This window comes from Patagioenas fasciata, chromosome 26, assembly GCF_037038585.1.
Source record: "Patagioenas fasciata isolate bPatFas1 chromosome 26, bPatFas1.hap1, whole genome shotgun sequence".
Lineage (NCBI taxonomy): Eukaryota > Metazoa > Chordata > Aves > Columbiformes > Columbidae > Patagioenas > Patagioenas fasciata.
In genome coordinates, this window is record NC_092545.1 from 383,638 (window position 1) to 403,410 (window position 19,773).

General features: G+C 58.5%; 1 long non-coding RNA gene across 1 annotated transcript; it reads left to right on the top strand.

Moving 5' to 3' along the window:
• Positions 1–16,247: 16,247 nt before the first annotated feature.
• On the top strand, positions 16,248–18,325 carry LOC139825657 (uncharacterized). The gene is made up of 3 exons (XR_011735871.1): positions 16,248–16,367; positions 17,909–17,966; positions 18,185–18,325. It is a non-coding gene; the product is annotated as an uncharacterized lncRNA (long non-coding RNA).
• Positions 18,326–19,773: the final 1,448 nt, after the last annotated feature.

A 19,773-nucleotide genomic window follows, 5' to 3' on the forward strand; every position in this document is an offset into this window, starting at 1 on the left:
CCTGGAGACAAAGGGATTCCCCAGGATGTCACAATGGGCCCTGGGGACAAAGGGGGTCGCCACAGTGTCACAATGGTCCCTGGGGACAAAGGAGATCCCCACAGTGTCACAATGGGCCCAGGGGACAAAAGGGGGACCCCAGGATGTCACAATGGGCCCAGGGGACAATGGGGGGTCCTGGGACGTTATAATGGGCCCTCGGGAAAAAGGGGGTCCACATGGTGCCACAATGGGCCCTGGGGACAACGGGGGTCCACATGGATGCCACAATGGACACTGGGGACAAGGGGGTCCCCAGGATGTCACAATGGGCCCTGGGGACAACGGTGGCTCCTGGGATGTCACAATGGGCCCTGGGGACACAGGTGGTCCCCAGGATGTCACAATGGGCCCTGGGGACAAAGTGGGGTCCTAAGATGTCACAATGGGCACTGGGGACAAAGGGGGTCCCCATGGTGCCACAATGGGCCTTGGGGACAATGGGGTCTCCCCAGGATGTCACAATAGGCCTTGGGGACAAAGGGGTGTCCCCTGAATGTGCATAATGGGCCCTGGGGACAAAGGGTGGTCGCCAGGATGTCTCAGTGGGCCCTGGGGACAATGGGGTGTCCTGGGATGTCACAATGGGCCCCAGTGACAAATGGGGTCTCCACGGTGTCACAATGGGCCCTGGGGATAAAGGGGGGTCTCCAGGATGTCACAATGGGCCCAAGTGATGAGTCCCCACAGTGCCACTATGGGCCCTGGAGACAAGGGGGGTCCCCAGGATGTCACGATGGGGCCTGGGGACAACGAGGGGTCCTGGGACGTCACAATGAGCCCTGGGGAAAAAGGGTGGTCCCCATGATGTCACAATGGGCACTGGAGACAGTGGGGGGTCCTGGGATGTCACAATGGGCCCTGGGGACAAAGTAAGGTCCTCGGCTGTCACAATGAGCCCTGAGGACAAGGGGGGTCCCCAGAATTTCACAATGAGCACTGGGGACAAAGTGGGGTCCTGGGATGTCAAAATGGGCCCTGGGGACAAAGGGGGTCCCTTAATTGTCACAATGGGCCCTGGGGACAAGGGGGGTCCCTTAATTGTCACAATGGGCCCTGGGGACAAAGTGGGGTCCTGGAATGTCACAATGGGCCCAGAGGACAAAGGGGGTCCCCATGGTGCCACAGTGGGCCCTGGGGACAAAGGGGGTCCTGAGACGTCACAATGGGCCCTGGGGAAAAGGCGGGGTCCCCACGGTGTCACAATGGGCCCTGGGGACAATGGGGGGTCCTGGGATGTCACAATGGGCCCCAGTGACAAAGGGGGTCCCCATGGTGCGACAACGAGCTCTGGGGATAAAGGGGGTCTCCAGGATGTCACAATGGGCCCTGGGGACAAAGGAAGTCCCCAGAATGCCACAATGGGTCCTGGAAAGAAGTGGGGTCCCCACGGTGTCACAATGGGCCTTGGGGACAAAGGGGGGTCCCCAGGATGTCACAACGGGCCCTGGGGACATTTGGGGTCCCCAGAATGTCACAATGGGCCCTGGGAACAATAGGGGGTCCTGGGACGTCACAATGGGCCCTGGAGTAAAGGGGGGTCCCCAGGATGTCACAATAGTCCCTGGGGACAATGGGGGGGTCCTGGGATGTCACAATAGGCCCTGGGGACAAAGGAGGTCCCCATGATTTCACAATGGGCCCAGGGGACAATGGGGCATCCTGGGACGTCACAATGGGCCCTGGGGACAAAGGGGGTCCCCATGGTGTCACAATGGCCCTGGGGATAAAGGGGGACCCCAGGATGTGTATAATGGGGCCTGGGGACAATGGGGGGTCCTGGGATGTCACAATGGGCTCTGGGGACAATAGGGGGTCCTGGGACGTCACAATGGGCCCTGGAGAAAAGGGGGGGTCCTGGCATGTCACAATAGGCCCTGGGGACAAAGGGGGTCTTCAGGATGTCACAATGGGCCCGGGGGACAAAGGGGGTCCCCAGGATGTCACAATAGGCCCTGGGGAAAAAGAGGGCTCCCCAGGATATCACAATGGGCCCTGGGGACAAAGAGGGGTCCACAGGATGTGCACAATGGGCCCTGGGGACAAAGGGGGCTCCCCAGGATATCACAATGGGCTCTGGTGACATAGGGGTCCCCAAGATGTCACAACGGGTCCTGGGGACAAGGGGGGTCCCAAGGATGTCACAATGGGCACTGGAGACAAAGGGGGGGTCCCCACGGTGCCACGATGGGCCCTGGGGACAAGGGGGTCCCCAGGATGTAACAATGTGCCCTTGGGACAATGGGGGCTCCTGCGATGTCACAATGGGCCCTGGGGACAAAGGGAGGCCCCAGGATGTCACAATGGACCCTGGGGACAAAAGGGGTCCCCGGGATGTCACAATGGGCCCAGGGGACAACGAAGCATCCTGGGACGCCACAATGGGCCCGGGGAAAAAGGGGGGTCCCCAGGTTGTTCACAATGGGCCCTGGGGACAATGGGGGTCCTGGGATGTCACAATGAACCCTAGGGACAAAGGGGGTCCCCAGGATGTAACAATGGGCCCTGGGCACAAACGGGATCCCCATGATGTCACAATGGGCCTTGGAGACAAGGGGTGTCCCGCCCTGTCACAATGGTGCCTGGGGACAAAGGGCTCCCCAGGATGTCACAATGGGTCCTGGGGACAAAGGGGTCCCCACGGTGTCACAATGGGCCCTGGGGACAAAGTGGAGTCCTGGTATGCCACAATGGGCCCCAGTGACAAAGGGGGTCCCACGGTGTCACAATGGGCCCTTGAGACAACAGGGTCCCCAGGATGTCACAATGGGCCCTGGGGACAAAGGGGGCTGCCCAGGATGTCACAATGGACTCTGGGGACAAGGGTGGGTCCTGGTATGTCACAATGGCCCCTGGGGACAAAGGGGGTCCCCAGGATGTCACAATGCGCCCTGGGGAAAATGGGGGGTCCTGGGATGTCACAATGGGCCCTGGGGACAAAGGGGGCTCCCCAGGATGTCACAATGGGCTCTGAGGACAAGAGGGGTCCCAAGGATGTCACAATTGGCACTGGAGAAAAAGGGGAGGGTCCCCACGGTGCCACGATGGGCCCTGGGGACAATGGGGGGTCCTGGGATGTCACAATGGGCCCTGGGGACAAAGTGAGTCCCCAGGATGTCACAATGGGCCCTGGGGACAAAGGGGGTTCACCTGAACGTCACAATGGGCCCTGGAGACAAAGGGGGGTCCCCAGGATGTCACAATGGGCACTGGAGAAAAAGGGGGGGTCCCCACGGTGTCACAATGAGCCCTGGGGACAATGGGGGATTCTGGGATGTCACAATAGGCCCTGGGGACAAAGGGGGTCCCCAGGATGTCACAATGGGTCCTGGGGACAACGGGGGTCCCCACAGTGTCAGAATGGGGCCGGGGGATAAAGGGGGACCGCAGGATGTGCATAATGGGGCCTAGGGGACAATGGGGGGTCGTGGGATGTCACAATGGGCCTTGGGGAAAAAGAGGGTATCTCCAGGATTTCACAATGGGCCGGGGGAACAACAGGGGGTCCTGGGACGTCACAATGGGCCCTGGAGAAAAGGGGGGTCCCCAGGATGTCACAATAGGCCCTGGGGACAAAGAGGAGTCCCCTGAATGTCATAATGGGCCCTGAGGACAAGGAGGGTCTCCACGGTGTCACAATGGGCCCTGGGGACAAAGGGAGTCCCCAGGATATCACAATGGGCCCTGGGGACAAAGAAGGTCCCCATGGTGTCAGAATGGGCCCTGGGGACAAAGGGGGGTCCCCAGGATGTCACAATGGGCCCTGGGGACAATGGGGGGTCCTGGGATGTCACAATAGGCCCTGGGGACAAAGGGGGTCCCCATGATTTCACAATGGGCCCAGGGGACAATGGGGCATCCTGGGACGTCACAATGGGCCCTGGGGACAAAGGGGGTCCCCATGGTGTCACAATGGCCCTGGGGATAAAGGGGGACCCCAGGATGTGTATAATGGGGCCTGGGGACAATGGGGGGTCCTGGGATGTCACAATGGGCTCTGGGGACAATAGGGGGTCCTGGGACGTCACAATGGGCCCTGGAGAAAAGGGGGGGTCCTGGCATGTCACAATAGGCCCTGGGGACAAAGGGGGTCTTCAGGATGTCACAATGGGCCCGGGGGACAAAGGGGGTCCCCAGGATGTCACAATAGGCCCTGGGGAAAAAGAGGGCTCCCCAGGATATCACAATGGGCCCTGGGGACAAAGAGGGGTCCACAGGATGTGCACAATGGGCCCTGGGGACAAAGGGGGCTCCCCAGGATATCACAATGGGCTCTGGTGACATAGGGGTCCCCAAGATGTCACAACGGGTCCTGGGGACAAGGGGGGTCCCAAGGATGTCACAATGGGCACTGGAGACAAAGGGGGGGTCCCCACGGTGCCACGATGGGCCCTGGGGACAAGGGGGTCCCCAGGATGTAACAATGTGCCCTTGGGACAATGGGGGCTCCTGCGATGTCACAATGGGCCCTGGGGACAAAGGGAGGCCCCAGGATGTCACAATGGACCCTGGGGACAAAAGGGGTCCCCGGGATGTCACAATGGGCCCAGGGGACAACGAAGCATCCTGGGACGCCACAATGGGCCCGGGGAAAAAGGGGGGTCCCCAGGTTGTTCACAATGGGCCCTGGGGACAATGGGGGTCCTGGGATGTCACAATGAACCCTAGGGACAAAGGGGGTCCCCAGGATGTCACAATGGGCCCTGGGGATAAAGGGGACTCCCCAGGATGTCACAATAGGCCCTGGGGACAAAGGGGGTCCCCAGGATGTCACAACGGGCCCTGGGTACAAGGGGGGTCCCACCCTGTCACAATGAGCACTGGGGACAAAGGGGGTCCCCAGGATGTCACAATGGGCACTGGAGACAAAGGGGGGGTCTCCTCGGTGCCACAATGGGCCCTGGGGACAAGAGGGTCCCCACGGTTTCACAATGGGCCCTGGGGACAAGGGGGATCCCTGCCCTGTCACAATGGGCCCTGGGGCCAAAGGGATCCCCAGGATGTCACAATGGGCCCTGGGGACTGCGGGGGGTACTAGGATGTCACAATGGGTCTTGGGGACAAAGGGGGTCCCCAGGATGTCACAAGTGGCCCTGGGGATAAAGGGGGTCCCCATGGTGCCACAACGTGCCCCTGGGACAAAGGGGTCCCCAGGATGTCACAATAAGCCCTGGGGACAAGGAGGGTCCCCAGGATGTCAGAATGGGCCCTGGGGACAACGCGGGGTCCTGGGATGTCACAATGGGCCACGGGGACAAAGGCGATCCCCATGGTGTCACAATGGGCCCTGGGGACAAGGGGGTCCCCAGGATGTCACAATGGGCTCATGGGATAAAGGGGGTACCCACGGTGTCACTATAGGCCCTGGGGACAACGGGGGGTCCCCACGGTGCCACGATGGGTCGTGTGGACAAGGGGGTCCCCAGGATGTTCACAACGGGCCCTGAGGACAAAGGGGGTCCCCACGGTGTCACAATGGTCCCTGGGGACAACACGGGGTCCTGGGATGTCACAATGGGCCCTGGGGACAAAGGCGGTCCCCAGGATGTCACAATAAGCCCTGGGGACAAGGGGGGTCCCCAGGATGTCACAATGGGCACTGGGGACAAAGGGGGTACCCACGGTGTCACTATAGGCCCTGGGGACAACGGGGGGTCCCCACGGTGCCACGATGGGCCCTGGGGACAAGGGGGTCCCCAGGATGTTCACAATGGGCCCTGGAGACAATGGGGTGTCCCCAGGATGTCACAATGGGCCCTGGGGACAAAGAGGGTCCCCAGGATGTCACAATCGGCCCTGGGCACAAAGGGGGGTGCACATGGTGTCAAAATGGGCCCTGGGGACAAAGGGCGTCCCCAGGATGTCACAGTGGGCCCTGGGGACAAAGTGGTCCCCATGGTATCAGAATGGGCACTGGGGACAAAGAGGGGTGCCCTGAATGTCACAATGGGCCCTGAGGACAAAGGGGGGTCCCCAGGATGTCGCAATGGGCCTTGGGGACAATGGGGGGTCCTAGGATGTCACAATGGGCTCGAGTGACAAATGGGGTCTCCATGGTGTCACAATGGGCCCTGAAGACAAAGGGGGTCCCCTGAATGTCACAATGGGCCCTGAGGACAATGGGGGTTCCTGGAACGTCACAATGGGCCCTGGGGAGAAAGGGAGGTCCCCAGGATGTCACAATGGGCCCTGGAGACAATTGGGGGTTTTGGGATGTCACGATGGGCTCTGACGACAAGGGGAGGTGCCCATGGTGTCACAATGGGTCCTCAGTGACAAGGGGGGTCCCTATAGTGTCACAATGGGCTCTGCAGACAATGGGGGGTCCTGGGATGTCACAATGGGCACCAGTGACAAAGGGGGTCCTCATGGTGCCACAATGGGCCCTGGGGAGTAAGTGGGGTCCTGGGATGTCACAATGGGTCCTGGGGACAAAGGGTGATCCTTTGATGTCACAAGGGGCCCTGGAGGCAAGGGGGTCCCCAGGATGTTACAATGGGCCCTGGGCACAAAGGGGGGTCCCCATAGTGTCACAATGGGTCCCCAGTGACAAGGGGGTCCCCACGGTGCCACGATGGGCCCTGGGGACAAGAGGGGGTCCCCATGGTGTCACAATGGACCCTGGGGTCAAAGGGGGTTCCCAGGACATCACAATGGGCTCTGGGGACAATGGGGATCCTGGGACATCACAATGAGCCCTGGGGACAAGGGGGGGTCCTGGGACGTCACAATGGGTCCTGGGGACAAAGCGGTTCCCCAGGATGTCACAATGGGCCCCGGGGACAAAGCAGGGTCCTGGGACGTCACAATGGGCCCTGGAGACAAAGGGATTCCCCAGGATGTCACAATGGGCCCTGGGGACAAAGGGGGTCCCCACAGTGTCACAATGGTCCCTGGGGACAAAGGAGATCCCCACAGTGTCACAATGGGCCCAGGGGACAAAAGGGGGACCCCAGGATGTCACAATGGGGTCAGGGGACAATGGGGGGTCCTGGGACGTTATAATGGGCCCTCGGGAAAAAGGGGGTCCACATGGTGCCACAATGGGCCCTGGGGACAACGGGGGTCCCAGGATGCCACAATGGACACTGGGGACAAGGGGGTCCCCAGGATGTCACAATGGGCCCTGGGGACAACGGTGGCTCCTGGGATGTCACAATGGGCCCTGGGGACACAGGTGGTCCCCAGGATGTCACAATGGGCCCTGGGGACAAAGTGGGGTCCTAAGATGTCACAATGGGCACTGGGGACAAAGGGGGTCCCCATGGTGCCACAATGGGTCCTGGAAAGAAGTGGGGTCCCCACGGTGTCACAATGGGCCTTGGGGACAAAGGGGGGTCCCCAGGATGTCACAACGGGCCCTGGGGACATTTGGGGTCCCCAGAATGTCACAATGGGCCCTGGGAACAATAGGGGGTCCTGGGACGTCACAATGGGCCCTGGAGTAAAGGGGGGTCCCCAGGATGTCACAATAGTCCCTGGGGACAAAGAGGAGTCCCCTGAATGTCATAATGGGCCCTGAGGACAAGGAGGGTCTCCACGGTGTCACAATGGGCCCTGGGGACAATGGGGGGTCCTGGGATGTCACAATAGGCCCTGGGGACAAAGGAGGTCCCCATGATTTCACAATGGGCCCAGGGGACAATGGGGCATCCTGGGACGTCACAATGGGCCCTGGGGACAAAGGGGGTCCCCATGGTGTCACAATGGCCCTGGGGATAAAGGGGGACCCCAGGATGTGTATAATGGGGCCTGGGGACAATGGGGGGTCCTGGGATGTCACAATGGGCTCTGGGGACAATAGGGGGTCCTGGGACGTCACAATGGGCCCTGGAGAAAAGGGGGGGTCCTGGCATGTCACAATAGGCCCTGGGGACAAAGGGGGTCTTCAGGATGTCACAATGGGCCCGGGGGACAAAGGGGGTCCCCAGGATGTCACAATAGGCCCTGGGGAAAAAGAGGGCTCCCCAGGATATCACAATGGGCCCTGGGGACAAAGAGGGGTCCACAGGATGTGCACAATGGGCCCTGGGGACAAAGGGGGCTCCCCAGGATATCACAATGGGCTCTGGTGACATAGGGGTCCCCAAGATGTCACAACGGGTCCTGGGGACAAGGGGGGTCCCAAGGATGTCACAATGGGCACTGGAGACAAAGGGGGGGTCCCCACGGTGCCACGATGGGCCCTGGGGACAAGGGGGTCCCCAGGATGTAACAATGTGCCCTTGGGACAATGGGGGCTCCTGCGATGTCACAATGGGCCCTGGGGACAAAGGGAGGCCCCAGGATGTCACAATGGACCCTGGGGACAAAAGGGGTCCCCGGGATGTCACAATGGGCCCAGGGGACAACGAAGCATCCTGGGACGCCACAATGGGCCCGGGGAAAAAGGGGGGTCCCCAGGTTGTTCACAATGGGCCCTGGGGACAATGGGGGTCCTGGGATGTCACAATGAACCCTAGGGACAAAGGGGGTCCCCAGGATGTCACAATGGGCCCTGGGGATAAAGGGGACTCCCCAGGATGTCACAATAGGCCCTGGGGACAAAGGGGGTCCCCAGGATATCACAACGGGCCCTGGGTACAAGGGGGGTCCCACCCTGTCACAATGAGCACTGGGGACAAAGGGGGTCCCCAGGATGTCACAATGGGCACTGGAGACAAAGGGGGGGTCTCCACGGTGCCACAATGGGCCCTGGGGACAAGAGGGTCCCCACGGTTTCACAATGGGCCCTGGGGACAAGGGGGATCCCTGCCCTGTCACAATGGGCCCTGGGGCCAAAGGGATCCCCAGGATGTCACAATGGGCCCTGGGGACTGCGGGGGGTACTAGGATGTCACAATGGGTCTTGGGGACAAAGGGGGTCCCCAGGATGTCACAAGTGGCCCTGGGGATAAAGGGGGTCCCCATGGTGCCACAACGTGCCCCTGAGACAAAGGGGTCCCCAGGATGTCACAATAAGCCCTGGGGACAAGGAGGGTCCCCAGGATGTCAGAATGGGCCCTGGGGACAACGCGGGGTCCTGGGATGTCACAATGGGCCACGGGGACAAAGGCGATCCCCATGGTGTCACAATGGGCCCTGGGGACAAGGGGGTCCCCAGGATGTCACAATGGGCTCATGGGATAAAGGGGGTACCCACGGTGTCACTATAGGCCCTGGGGACAACGGGGGGTCCCCACGGTGCCACGATGGGTCGTGTGGACAAGGGGGTCCCCAGGATGTTCACAACGGGCCCTGAGGACAAAGGGGGTCCCCACGGTGTCACAATGGTCCCTGGGGACAACACGGGGTCCTGGGATGTCACAATGGGCCCTGGGGACAAAGGCGGTCCCCAGGATGTCACAATAAGCCCTGGGGACAAGGGGGGTCCCCAGGATGTCACAATGGGCACTGGGGACAAAGGGGGTACCCACGGTGTCACTATAGGCCCTGGGGACAACGGGGGGTCCCCACGGTGCCACGATGGGCCCTGGGGACAAGGGGGTCCCCAGGATGTTCACAATGGGCCCTGGAGACAATGGGGTGTCCCCAGGATGTCACAATGGGCCCTGGGGACAAAGAGGGTCCCCAGGATGTCACAATCGGCCCTGGGCACAAAGGGGGGTGCACATGGTGTCAAAATGGGCCCTGGGGACAAAGGGCGTCCCCAGGATGTCACAGTGGGCCCTGGGGACAAAGTGGTCCCCATGGTATCAGAATGGGCCCTGGGGACAAAGAGGGGTGCCCTGAATGTCACAATGGGCCCTGAGGACAAAGGGGGGTCCCCAGGATGTCGCAATGGGCCTTGGGGACAATGGGGGGTCCTAGGATGTCACAATGGGCTCGAGTGACAAATGGGGTCTCCATGGTGTCACAATGGGCCCTGAAGACAAAGGGGGTCCCCTGAATGTCACAATGGGCCCTGAGGACAATGGGGGTTCCTGGAACGTCACAATGGGCCCTGGGGAGAAAGGGAGGTCCCCAGGATGTCACAATGGGCCCTGGAGACAATTGGGGGTTTTGGGATGTCACGATGGGCTCTGACGACAAGGGGAGGTGCCCATGGTGTCACAATGGGTCCTCAGTGACAAGGGGGGTCCCTATAGTGTCACAATGGGCTCTGCAGACAATGGGGGGTCCTGGGATGTCACAATGGGCACCAGTGACAAAGGGGGTCCTCATGGTGCCACAATGGGCCCTGGGGAGTAAGTGGGGTCCTGGGATGTCACAATGGGTCCTGGGGACAAAGGGTGATCCTTTGATGTCACAAGGGGCCCTGGAGGCAAGGGGGTCCCCAGGATGTTACAATGGGCCCTGGGCACAAAGGGGGGTCCCCATAGTGTCACAATGGGTCCCCAGTGACAAGGGGGTCCCCACGGTGCCACGATGGGCCCTGGGGACAAGAGGGGGTCCCCATGGTGTCACAATGGACCCTGGGGTCAAAGGGGGTTCCCAGGACATCACAATGGGCTCTGGGGACAATGGGGATCCTGGGACATCACAATGAGCCCTGGGGACAAGGGGGGGTCCTGGGACGTCACAATGGGTCCTGGGGACAAAGCGGTTCCCCAGGATGTCACAATGGGCCCCGGGGACAAAGCAGGGTCCTGGGACGTCACAATGGGCCCTGGAGACAAAGGGATTCCCCAGGATGTCACAATGGGCCCTGGGGACAAAGGGGGTCCCCACAGTGTCACAATGGTCCCTGGGGACAAAGGAGATCCCCACAGTGTCACAATGGGCCCAGGGGACAAAAGGGGGACCCCAGGATGTCACAATGGGGTCAGGGGACAATGGGGGGTCCTGGGACGTTATAATGGGCCCTCGGGAAAAAGGGGGTCCACATGGTGCCACAATGGGCCCTGGGGACAACGGGGGTCCCAGGATGCCACAATGGACACTGGGGACAAGGGGGTCCCCAGGATGTCACAATGGGCCCTGGGGACAACCGTGGCTCCTGGGATGTCACAATGGGCCCTGGGGACACAGGTGGTCCCCAGGATGTCACAATGGGCCCTGGGGACAAAGTGGGGTCCTAAGATGTCACAATGGGCACTGGGGACAAAGGGGGTCCCCATGGTGCCACAATGGGCCTTGGGGACAATGGGGTCTCCCCAGGATGTCACAATGGGCCTTGTGGGGAAAGGGGTGTCCCCTGAATGTGCATAATGGGCCCTGGGGACAAAGGGTGGTCGCCGGGATGTCTCAGTGGGCCCTGGGGACAATGGGGTGTCCTGGGATGTCACAATGGGCCCCAGTGACAAATGGGGTCTCCACGGTGTCACAATGGGCCCTGGGGATAAAGGGGGGTCTCCAGGATGTCACAATGGGCCCAAGTGATGAGTCCCCACAGTGCCACTATGGGCCCTGGAGACAAGGGGGGTCCCCAGGATGTCACGATGGGGCCTGGGGACAACGAGGGGTCCTGGGACGTCACAATGAGCCCTGGGGAAAAAGGGTGGTCCCCATGATGTCACAATGGGCACTGGAGACAGTGGGGGGTCCTGGGATGTCACAATGGGCCCTGGGGACAAAGTAAGGTCCTCGGCTGTCACAATGAGCCCGGAGGACAAGGGGGGTCCCCAGAATTTCACAATGAGCACTGGGGACAAAGTGGGGTCCTGGGATGTCAAAATGGGCCCTGGGGACAAAGGGGGTCCCTTAATTGTCACAATGGGCCCTGGGGACAAGGGGGGTCCCTTAATTGTCACAATGGGCCCTGGGGACAAAGTGGGGTCCTGGAATGTCACAATGGGCCCAGAGGACAAAGGGGGTCCCCATGGTGCCACAGTGGGCCCTGGGGACAAAGGGGGTCCTGAGACGTCACAATGGGCCCTGGGGAAAAGGCAGGGTCCCCACGGTGTCACAATGGGCCCTGGGGACAATGGGGGGTCCTGGGATGTCACAATGGGCCCCAGTGACAAAGGGGGTCCCCATGGTGCGACAACGAGCTCTGGGGATAAAGGGGGTCTCCAGGATGTCACAATGGGCCCTGGGGACAAAGGAAGTCCCCAGAATGCCACAATGGGTCCTGGAAAGAAGTGGGGTCCCCACCGTGTCACAATGGGCCTTGGGGACAAAGGGGGGTCCCCAGGATGTCACAATGGGCCCCGGGGACAAAGGGGTCCCCAGGATGTCACAATGAGTACTGGGGACAAAGGCGGGGTCCCCATGGTGTCACAATGGACCCAAGTGACAGGACGAGTCCCCACAGTACCACTATGGGCCCTGGAGACCAGGGGGTTCCCCGGATTTCACAATGGGCCCTGGGGACAAGGGGGGTCCCAGGATGTCACAATGGGTACTGGGGACAACGAGGGGTCCTGGGACTTCACAATGAGCCCTGGGGAGAAAGGGGGGTCCCCACCCTGTCAGAAGGGACCCTGGGGACAAGGTGGGGTCCTGGGATGTCACAATGGGCCCTGGGGACAAAGGGGGTGTCCATGGTGCCACAATGGGCCCTGGGGAGTAGGGGGGGGGGGGTCCCCTCGGTGCCACGATGGGCCCTGGGGACAAGGGGGTCCCCAGGATGTCACAATGGGCCTTGAGGACAAATTGGGGTTCTGGGATGTCACAATGGGCCCTGGGGACAAAGGGGGTCCCCAGAATGTCACAATGGGCCCTGGGGACATTTGGGGTCCCCAGAATGTCACAATGGGTCCTGGGGACAATGGGGGATCCTGAGACGTCACAATGGGCCCTGGGGACAAAGTGGGTCCCCATGGTGTCACAATGGCCCTGGGGATAATGCAGGGTCCCCAGGATGTCATAATGGCCCCTGGGGACATTAGGGGTCCCCACAGTTTCACGATCTTAACCCTTGACACCCCCCAACTACTGGGTCCTTAGGGTTACTCCCGGGTCCCTCCTGAACTGAATCCCCGCCCGAACTCCTGGGTCTGATAGAGGGCACGAACATTTTAAGGGTTAACAAAACATAATTGGGTGCCCACTAACGAGCCAACACTTTAGGGCTGAGCCACACGAGCCCTTAGTTCAGAGCTTTAGGTGAACTCATGGTAAGGAAACCAGAACCCAGCAGTGCCAGGATCAGGAGTTTTACGGCACCAGCTGTGAACTCGAGGGGACGAGAGAACCGAGATTTACAGCAAAAAGGGGGTGCCAGGCTGGGTTCAACCGACCTGGAGCTTGGGTCCCAGTCCATTCAACACAAGGAGCCAAACCTGAGGAAGCTGAAGGAGCCTTCATCCAAAGACCCCTCCTCCAGAGCACCAGGTGGCGCCGCGCAGGCGAACAGGGGGCGTCCAGGCGGAGACTACGGCAGTGATGAGCGGGAAAGGTTATGGATGTGCGCGGGCGCTCTGGGGTCGTTGGGACACGAGCACCTCGCTGTATTTAAACGCAGCTCCTGCCGCTCGGAGCGGCGCACGAGGGGTGGAACCATCGCTCCCCTTGCGCCCGACGGCGAAACGAACGCAGCTGCTCTGGAGCCCTGCGGGGTGTGGAGGTTCATGGCTCCGGAGGCTGTAAAGTTGTTTTTGCGCCTCCGTTCCCCTCATGCCCCCCCATTCCCTTCACACCGACCCCCAATCCACCCCCCACCCGACCCCCAGCTCCCCCCCCCACCCCGACCCCCAATCCACCCCCCACCCCGACCCCCAGCTCCCCCCCCCCACCCCGACCCCCAATCCACCCCCCACCCGACCCCCAGCTCCCCCCACCCCGACCCCCCAATGCCCCCCAGTTCCTCCCCAGACTGACCCCCAATGCCCCCTCACACCGACCCCCAAGGCCGCCCCCGCACACCAACCCCCCAGTTCCCCCCTCAAACACCGACCCCCAATCCCCCCCCGGACCCTAATTCCCCCTCGCACTGACCCCCAACGCCCCCCACACCAACCCCTAATGCCCCTCACATCGACCCCCAAATCCTCCCCAGACTGACCCCTCAAATCCTCCCCAGACCAACCCCCAACTTCCCCCCCACACCGACCCCCAATTCCCCCTCACACCGACCCCCAATGTCCCCCCCCCCCACACCAGACCCCAATTCCCCCACACACCGACCCCCAATTCCCCCCCACACTGATCCCCAATGCCCCCCCACACACCGACCCCCAATTCCTCCCCAGACTGACCCCCAATGCCCCCTCACACCGACCCCCAAGGCCCCCCCTGCACTGACCCCCCCACACCGACCCCCCAATTCCCCCCTCAAACACCGACCCCCAGTGCCCCCCCACTGGACCCTAATTCCCCCTCGCACCGACCCCCAATGCCCCCCCACACACTGACCCCCAGTTCCTGCCCCCCACACCAACCCCTAATGCCCCTCACATCGACCCCCAAATCCTCCCCACACTGACCCCTCAAATCCTCCCCAGACCAACCCCCAACTTCCCCCACACCGACCCCCAATTCCCCCTCACACCGACCCCCCAAGCCCCCCCCACCGATCCCCAATTCCTCCCCACACCGACCCCCAATGTCCCGCTCACACCGACCCCCAGTTCCTCCCCCACACCGCCCCCCAATTCCCCCCTCACACCGACCCCAAATCCCCACCCCCACACTGCCCCCCAAATCCCCCCCTCACGCCGACCCCAATTCCTCCCCCCACACCGACCCCCAATGCCCCTCACGCCGACCCCCAGTTCCCCTCACAACCTCCACCAAAACGGCGGCGCCTCCCCCTACTCCCTCCCGCCTTTTCCCGCCACACACTCCCGGCACGTGACGCCGGCGAGGGGGCGTGGCCGGCGGCGAGGGGGCGTGGCCGCGGCGCCGGCGGGCGGGAAGCGCCGGGGCGGGAAGCACCGGGTGAGGAGATCGCGTCCCCTCGGGTCCCTCGTGTCTCTTCATGTCCCATCGCGTCCCCTCGGGTCCCTCGGGGCCCCTCGTGTCCCCTCATCTCCTCAGCACCCCCGCTGGAGCCCGCCCGTCCCTCCCCTCCAGGAGAGACCCCGGGGCTGGGGCGGATCCGCCATCAATCCCCCCACAGACTTTTTCTCTCTTTCATCCCCCTTTTCCCTCTTTTCCCTCTTTCCCCCTTTATCCCTCTTTCCCCCCTTTTTCCCTTCCCCCCCTTTTTCCCTCTTTTCCCTCTTTCCGCCGTTTTTCCCTCTTTTCCCTCTTTCCCCCCTTTTCCCTCTTCCCACTTTTCCCCCCCTTTTTCCCTCTTTTCCCTCTTTCCCCCTTTATCCCTGTTTCCCCCCTTTTTCTCCCTTTCCCCCCTTTTTCCCTCTTCCCCCTCTTTTCCCCCTTTTTCTCCCTTTTTCCTTCTTCCCCCCCTTTTCCGCCTTTTCCCTCTTTCCCCCTTTATCCCTCTTTTCCCTCTTTCCGCCCTTTTCCCTCTTCCCCCCTTTTTCCCTCTTTTCCCTCTTTCCCCTTTATCCCTCTTTGCCCCCTTTTTCCCTCTTTTTCCTCTTCCCCCCCTCTTCCCCCTCTTTTCCCTCTTCCCCCTTTTTCCCTTTTCCCCCCTTTTCCCCCTTTTTCCTCTTTCCCCCCTTTTCTCCCCTTTTCCCTCTTCCCTCTTTTCCCTTCTTTCCCCCCTTTCCCTCTTTCCCCCTCTTTCCATCTTATCCCTCTTTTCCCCCTTTATCCCTGTTTCTTCCCTTTTCCCCCCCTTTCCCTCTTTCCTCGCTTTTTCCCTATTTTTCCCTCTTTCCCCCCTTTTTCCCTCTTTTCCCTCTTTCCTCGCTTTTTCCCTCTTTTTCCCTCTTTCCCCCCTTTTTCCCTCTTTCCCCCCTTTTTCCCCCTTTTCCCTCTTTCCTTGCTTTTTCCCCCTTTTCCTTCTTTCCCCCCTTTTCCCCTCTTTTCCCTTTTTCCCCCTTTTCCCTCTTTCCCCCCTTTTTCCCCCTTTCCCCCCTTTTCCCTCTTCCCCGTTTCCCTCTCCCGTTTTCCCGTCCCTCCTCCCATTCCCGTGCAGCCCAACCCCTTCCCCCCTTTTCCCCAGAGCAGTTTTCATACAGATCCCCCCTTTCCCCCCAGCCCCGAACCCCCGGGGGTTTCTCAGCATCAGCAGCCACTTCACTCCCCCCAATTTAACTCTTTGTGTCCCTTTTCCAGGCTCTTTGGGAGCCCGGGTGTCCTGGGGCCGCTCTGGTTTTTGCTCCGGGGTGTTTGGAGCCCGGTGACCATGGACCTGTTTCCCTTGGGCGACGAGCTGCGTGGCTTTGCCCAGAGCCCCGGGCTGCTCTGCGGGGAAGCGCTGGAGCCCGACCTGGAGCCCAGTCTGAGCCTGGAGCCCGACCTGAGCCTGGAGCCCGACCTGGAGCCCAACCTGAGCCTGGAGCCCAACCTGAGCCTGGAGCCCGACCTGAGCCTGGAGCCCAACCTGAGCCTTGAGCTCAGTATTTACTACTGATCAGTATTTAGTAATGATGGTCAGTATTTATTAATGATGATCAGTATTTATTAATGGTGATCAGTAATTATTAATAACGGCTAGTATTTATTAATGACGCTCAGTATTTATTAATGATGGTCAGTATTTATTAATGATGGTCAGTATTTATTAATGACGATCAGTATTAGTGGTGATCAGTAATTATTAATAACGGTATTTATTAATGACGATCAGTATTTATTAATGATGGTCAGTATTTATTAGGGACAATCAGCATTTATTAATGATGGTCAGTATTTATTAATGACGATCAGCATTATTAATAAGGATCAATATTTATTAATGGTGATCAGTATTTATTAATAACGACCAGTGTTTATTAGTGATGGTCAGTATTTATTAATGGTGATCAGTATTTATTAATGATGGTCAGTATTTATTAAGGACGATCAGTATTTATTAATGGTGATCAGTAATTATTAATAACAGTCAGTATTTATTAATGACGATCACTATTTATTAATGATGGTCAGTATTTATTAATGACGATCAGTATTATTAATGATGATCATTATTTATTAATGATGATCAGTATTTATTAATAACAATCAGTATTTATTAGTGACAGTCAGCATTTATTAAGGACAGTCAGTATTTATGAATGGTGGTCAGTATTTATTAAGGACATCAGTATTTATTAATGATAGTCAGTATTTATTAAGGACAATCAGTATTTATTAATGATGGTCAGTTTTTATTAATGGTGATCAGTATTTATTAATAAGGATCAGTATTAATGATGATCAGTATTTATTAATGATGGTCAGTATTTATTAATGACAATCGGCATTATTAATAAGGATCAATATTTATTAATGGTGATCATTTATTAATAACGATCAGTATTTATTAGTGATGGTCAGTATTTATTAATGGCGATCAGTATTTATTAATGATGGTCAGTATTTATTAATAGCGATCAGTATTTATTAATGACAATCAGTATTTATTAATGATGGTCAGTATTTATTAATAACGATTGGTATTTATTAATGATGATCAGTATTTATTAATGATGGTCAGTATTTATTAATGATGATCAGCAATATGAATAAGGATCAATATTTATTAATGGTGATCAGCATTTATTAATAATGATCAGTATGTATTAATAACGATCAGTATTAATGATAACCAGTATTTATTAATGATGGTCAGTATTTATTAATGGCGATCAGTATTTATTAATAACGATCAGTATTAATGATGATCAGTATTCATTAATGATGATCAGTATTTATTAATGACAATCAGCATTATTAATAAAGACCAATATTTATTAATGGTGATCAGCATTTATTAATAATGATCAGTATTTATTAATGATGGTCGGTATTTATTAACGGCGATCAGTATTTATTAAGGATGATCAGTATTTACTAATGACGGTCAGTATTTATTAACGGTGGCTGGTATTTATCAACAATCGGTATTGATTAACGGTCGCTATCTATTAATGATGAGCATTTATTAACGGCAGAGCAACCCCTGCCCGCCACCGTTGCTTCTCTCGTGCAGGGTGGGAACATCTACCGCCTGCCGACCGCGGCTGGGAGGAAAACGCCTGCGCCGGGCGGTGAGTGAACCCGTGGGAGCTTGAGGGCACGTTTGCCTTAAATCCTTGTTATTTAACCCTTTTGGCTTGAAACCTTTGAGACCGAACGCCGATTGATTCCACCGGGCAAGCTCCACCTGCCTGGAGCTTCAGTGCCGACTACGCCATCTGTTCTAAAAGCGCCGTGACTTTATCATGTTGATTTTTTTACCTATTTATCCTGATTTTTGTCACTTTAGCCGCTTGGCGGCTACTCCGGTTGAGGATGGCGGCGTCTCCATGTGCCGGAACCACGGGTGGTCGGTGGACGCCGAGAGGGGGCAGGTAACGGGCACCCATGGGTGCTGCTCATTGAGCGGGGATCTGAGCGAAGGCGGCGAGGGGGACGGCGGTGCCGTCGAAGCCCTTTGCGGGGGTCGTTACCAAATTGTGCGTAACTGGATGATTTGTGAAAGTCGCTGCCGATTGAGTGGAGACGACGGGGTGAGAAAACGAGAAACAGGGAATCGCTGCGGTGTAAAGATTCGCGTTGCGCGCTCCCGCCCGGTTTGGGTCGTGTTTAGCGTAGCGGGTTTTATTATCCTCGTTATATAATGGAGAAATAATTGGGAAGAGCAGTTTGCAAAGCGCTTTGATATCCTCCAGCGCCACCGACGCTCCCGGTTCCGTTTGTGCTCAGGTGCGCGACGCGGGCGATGCAAACACCGCGAAACCATCGTTGGGAGATGGAAACGGTGCCTCCGAACCCCCGACGCTGTCCGAAAACCCCCCTGGTGATCCCGGTGTTGGTTCCAGTGACAAGGAACGAGGTGGGTGAGGAGTACTTGGATGGTTGTGCGATGATTCGGCAACCGGCGGTGCCGGAGTCGCTTCCCAGAGCACCCGTGTGTGTGTCCCTGGCTGAACCAAGGGTGCTACGTGCCCCAGAACCCCCCAAATTACACCCAAATAACACCCAAATACACCCGGGAGTAACCCTAAGGACCCAGTAGTTGGGGGGTGTCAAGGGTTAAGATCGTGAAACTGTGGGGACCCCTAATGTCCCCAGGGGCCATTGTGACATCCTGGGGACCCTGCATTGTCCCCAGGGCCATTGTGACACCATGGGGACCCACTTTGTCCCCAGGGCCCATTGTGACGTCTCAGGATCCCCCATTGTCCCCAGGGCCCATTATGACATTCTGGGGACCCCAAATGTCCCCAGGGCCCATTGTGACATTCTGGGGACCCCCTTTGTCCCCAGGGCCCATTGTGACATCCCAGAACCCCAATTTGTCCTCAGGGCCCATTGTGACATCCTGGAGACCCCCTTTATCCCCAGAGCTCGTTGTCGCACCATGGGGACCCCCTTTGTCACTGGGGCCCATTGTGACATCCCAGGACCCCCCATTGTCCCCAGGGCCCATTGTGACACCGTGGGGACACCGCCTTTTCCCCAGGGCCCATTGTGACGTCTCAGGACCCCCTTTGTCCCCAGGGCCCACTGTGGCACCATGGGGACCCCCTTTGTCCTCTGGGCCCATTGTGACATTCCAGGACCCCACTTTGTCCCCAGGGCCCATTGTGACACCGTGGGGACCCCCCTTGTCCCCAGGGCCCATTGTGACAATTAAGGGACCCCCTTTGTCCCCAGGGCCCATTTTGACATCCCAGGACCCCACTTTGTCCCCAGTGCTCATTGTGAAATTCTGGGGACCCCCCTTGTCCTCAGGGCTCATTGTGACAGCCGAGGACCTTACTTTGTCCCCAGGGCCCATTGTGACATCCCAGGACCCCCCACTGTCTCCAGTGCCCATTGTGACATCATGGGGACCACCCTTTTTCCCCA